Source organism: Solanum pennellii, chromosome 5 (genome assembly GCF_001406875.1).
Source record: "Solanum pennellii chromosome 5, SPENNV200".
Classification (NCBI taxonomy): domain Eukaryota; kingdom Viridiplantae; phylum Streptophyta; class Magnoliopsida; order Solanales; family Solanaceae; genus Solanum; species Solanum pennellii.
Genome location: NC_028641.1, coordinates 14,490,027 through 14,495,066, shown reverse-complemented (window position 1 = coordinate 14,495,066; position 5,040 = coordinate 14,490,027).

Here is a 5,040-nt window from a genome sequence, read left to right as displayed (position 1 = left end):
TATATATATATATATATATATATATATACATCTTTAAAATTATTTATAAAAATATATATTAAGTATGTACATTAATAACCTATATGTAGATATAATTCATTGATTTGGTTATTTCTTCATTTTTTTCGAATAAAATCATAATCAAACCAAATACTATCGGTTTTCAAAAATCTAAAACCAAACCAAGCCAAAGTCAAATAAAATTAGTTTTGTTTTATCGGTTTGGTTTTATTTTTTTGTTTGGATCATTTTTATCCACACCGTGAACACCCATACTTAAAACTTTCCAAAAGGGATACTGGATAGTCTTGTTTCATGTAAAATGGAAAATATAGAGTCAAAGATCATATGATGAAATTCAGGAAGACCCAAGAAACTTTTACCCAACTTTGAATTCTTAAGAAATAAAAGAAGCAAGAAAAAAGTCAAGACAAACAAGAAAAAAAAGCCAATTTTTTTTTGTTTTGTTTACCTCTTTGCGATCATCCATTATGTAGAAATTGAAGAGTGCGAGAATATTTGTTATATAAAATGAAAAAAAAACTATTGAGAAAGATTACGATCATCCATTTTTCATATTTTGTGGATAAGGATTGTTGTGCATCAATTTTTTATAAAATAATCTAACCTTGTAAAAGTCACCTTCTACGTACAATTGTACTGCACGTCAACTACATTAGGATCTTTTCCCGTGTTAGCTGAATCTGTAGAGAACGACAATATATAATAAATATAAATCATTTGTATAGCAATACACAATAAATGTAACAAAATACTAATACCCTTTTCAATATGTTCGAGATTATCCAAATCTTCTTAACACTAACGGGTTGTTTTAAATTTTCAGATAGTGGACAATCGTAAAGATAGATACAACATTGCACCAATTTAGGAGTCAATGAACTCCTAAATGAATCAAAAAGACGTCTTCACGTACCAAATATAGACTCATATGTGACACTTGAAATTGGAACAACTAATACATCACATGCCATAAATAACACTTACTCAAACATCATTATAATTGCATATTAAACTGATTCAAGGTCGTAACGAGGATCTGAAATATGAAATAAAAATTATCTTTTTTGTTTTTGTTGGATCACACAAATACTTATCTAATTTTTATTTCATCTTCGTTGCGATATCACTTACATCAGTATCTTCACTTGTAGTTGTTTACATCCTCATTTTTATAAATTAGGTGCAACGTCATGAGACTCAGAAAATGAAAATAACTCAATCAAATTAAATTTTAAAAATAGTAAAAAAAGATTTAAGATTCCACGCCTAATTTTAGGAAATAACTAGCAAATCAATTAATTAATTAATTAATTAAAATATAGCCAAAGAAACCAATATATTCTTTTTAAGAGCTCAAGTTATTTTGCAGGAAAGTATTAGTAACATCAGAATTCACAATTGTGAGTCAACGCTAAACTCAGATTTTTTAAAAATTAATTGATAAGGAGATAAAAATAACGTACAAATATAAGAAACATAAAATATATACAAATATGATATTAAATAATAATAATATGAAAAACAACATAATATTTTCGTATCATTAATAAAATATACATTAAAAATACTATTCTAATGTATTTCAAGTATCTTCTTTGGAAACCAACTCTAGGTACTTGTAAATACACTTAGTAAAAATATTGTTTAGGATTTAATATGTATAAAATAAATAGAAAATATAATAGTTAGCAAAATAAAATTCATCTTATAAACACGAAAGGCTTGAAAATCAATGATGATTTCTTTCTCGGACAATTTCAACATATGATATATAAGAGTGTAAATATAAATTTTCATCTTTTAAAAGATAGGGAGGCCTCGAAAACCACTGATGAAAGCTTTTTCATTGGCCAATTTTTATATTTATATATAACATAAATAGAATTACTAAAGAAACTATAAAAGACAAAGTTATTTGAAATATGAATTACCTAAAACCAATAACAATGTAATGATAATCAGAGAAAATTTATTATCTAATGCTTAAAGGTAGAAGTAAAGAATTAATGCAAAATAGTTCTTAACAATGATCACTAAAAGTAAATTTCATATATAATACTTAAAGTCAAATATAGAAGTAAAGAATTAATGAAATAGTTCTCAACAACAATCACTAACAATGGAAAATTAATAATCAAACAAAGTAGGTTAACAAACGTGGGAAAAAACTGAACTGTCATAAAAATTAACCAAAACTAACCATAATAAATCATTATTTAATGAACAAAAACGTTGTCTGAAAAAGTTCAACATCACTGGAGAACAACCATAACTACAACAACCATCTAAACTAAATTATCTCACTAAAAAAAATGTAATAATACTTGATCAAACATAAAAAAAAAAGAATACTACTTGTGGAGTTCTAAATTTTCTATCCAGATCTAAAGAGTAGATTAAAGCTTTACTAAAATAACATCAACCTCAGTAAAATTAAACAACACTGCCAAAGTTGTTGGCAAAAGAGATGAACGACTGCTCAAACAAGATGTTAAAACAAGAATCTTATCTTTTCTATTGTTTTTTGAAAACAACAATACAAGTCTTCAAATAGAACTTGGAAACAAATAAACAGAGAGAAAAAATAGGGCACCAATTTTGTACTAACTCATTACCTACTAACTTACTAACATCAACTAATTAGGACTCCTGGAGCTAGTTAACTGGAAACAAAAAAGGCTCATAAAAGTACTTCCACTAACAGTACTAAACTTTTAAATTAGTCCACTAAAAAACAATATTCACACAAACAAAAAGTAAAAGGAACACAAGAAAGATCAAAATAGACTTCAAAACAGGTTACGCCCGAGTAGCAAACCTCACCAGAAATGGAGAATTGATGAAGACCTGGTTCATTGTTGTTAGGTGTTGTTGACCAAGAAACCTGAAAATGAGAAAAAAACATAAAAGGGGAGTGGATAAGAGGGTTGTTTTTTGGTTGCACGATCTTGAGCTTGATCATACTGGTCGCAGTTTTGAGTACAAACGAAGTGGAGAATGATGTTTTTCTAGTGAGATCTGGTGGTTTCTTTTTAATACACTGAAGTGGCGAAAAGGACAGACTGGGGTTTTGGCGGTGAGATCAAGGGGGTTGTTCATAGTCCACTGGAGTAGTGAAGAGGACGGAGTGGGGGTTTTGGTTGTAAGATTTGGGGGTTTTTTTGTGTTCACTTGAGTAATGAAGAGGATGAAGGGGTTTTTGGTTGTGAAATCATGGGATTCCTTTGTATTCACCGGAGAGGTGAAGAGGACATGATAGGGGTTTGGTGGTCAGAGTTGATGCTTCGTTTGCCGTTTGTTTGAGGGACAAAGAGGATGGAGTGGGGTTTTCGTTTCGGGCGGTGTGGTTGTATAGTGGAGCTACTGTTTGTTGATGTTTAGTACTCTGGTTCATCAGAGGGTGGAGCTCCTCCGGGATAGTAGTGTGAGAAGGGAGAAAGGAGGGTAAGTCGGTGATTTTGGGTCTCGTAGGAGCTTTGAGCTCATTTAGTTATCGTGTTCTACCCAAACATGGATCTCACCTATGAGTTTTTCTACCGGTTAGAGGTTGTGGTGAGGGAGAATGCTAGAGTGTGGTTGGTGGTGGATGCCTTCTGGTGGTTTGTTGGTGTCTTGTTTCTTGTCTTCTCTAGCTTTAAGTAGCAAAGACGAGTGGTGGTTTGAGTTGTTTTAAAAAATAATGGTGAGTTGAGATTTTTAGACATGGAGGTGAAAACTTTTTTTAGGACTTCCCTTTTACAAATTCCCCTCCCCCCTCCCCCAAAAAAAAACCTAAAATATTTCATCACTTATTTAATTCATGATTAAGTAAAGCATTATAAAAGCAATGAAAATTAATGACTATTTAAATTGTGCTAAAAAATATGATCATTAAATATTTATATATGTAATTCATTAGTTGTATTTAATGAATTAATAGATTGTGCCCAAACAAGTGTAATTAATAGCATTAAAAAATTTAATTCAATGAAAAATGATGGTTTAGAAAATGAAAACCATATTTCATATTCTACTACCTACTGTGAAAAAAATATTGAAAATTGAAATCAATCAAAATTCAAAATAAATTAATTAAAATCATAACATTTTAAAAAGTAAGGATAATTATCAATAATTGTATAAAGTTGGAGAAAATATATTTTGAACTATTTAAAAAATAAAAATCTAAGTATTAACTCTAAAAAATGTCTGTTCAAAATTAAGTTTCAACGACAATCAATTTATTCAAATAAAGAATGATCACACAAATTTCAAGAAAATGAATATTTGATGTGACATAGACTAATCCAGATATTTTCAAAGTAAGGATAAAACCGATTTTAAGAAATTTGATAATTCTTTTCACGTGTACCCGATATATCGTTGCTTACTAGTTCACCTGCAATGGTTCCTACTTTAACAAAATATTTCACAACGTCATGTCTCAGGCCGATTTCACGAGAAGCATAATTTGAAAATGTTTTCTCAAATTCAACAACTCTAATTAAAGAGCATAAAGATTTTTGTAATTGTGTTGTTCATCATCACAACTTTATCTTGAAACCTTTTAAACCTTGCAAGAGACATCCCAACATATTGCACGACATGTCTATCACGTTTAATAAAAGAATATTTTTCTTTTTAATTATCCTGAATGATAAGATTCATAATCTTCTTCGTAAACCTCACTTGAATGTGATTGTTGTTCCTCAAATCAGTTTCCATCTAAGTCAACTACTTAGAAAATTCTTATAGTCACATCAATTGAGCTGGTATTATAAACTCTGAAAGTAAAGATTTGAGTTATCCTTACGTAAGCACTTAACGAATTATGTATTTTCTTGTGCATATTTACATTCACTATTGATCCAATAGGCAGTGATTCACATGTAATTAATTTGTTGTATGAGGTTGCACCTCTTTTGTAAACACTTATCTTATGATATAAAACTTCTCTACACTCTTCTTCATTAGATTTTCAAGAGATAAAAATTACTTCACCTTGACTATTCTCCCGGTTCATCTTTATACATACAT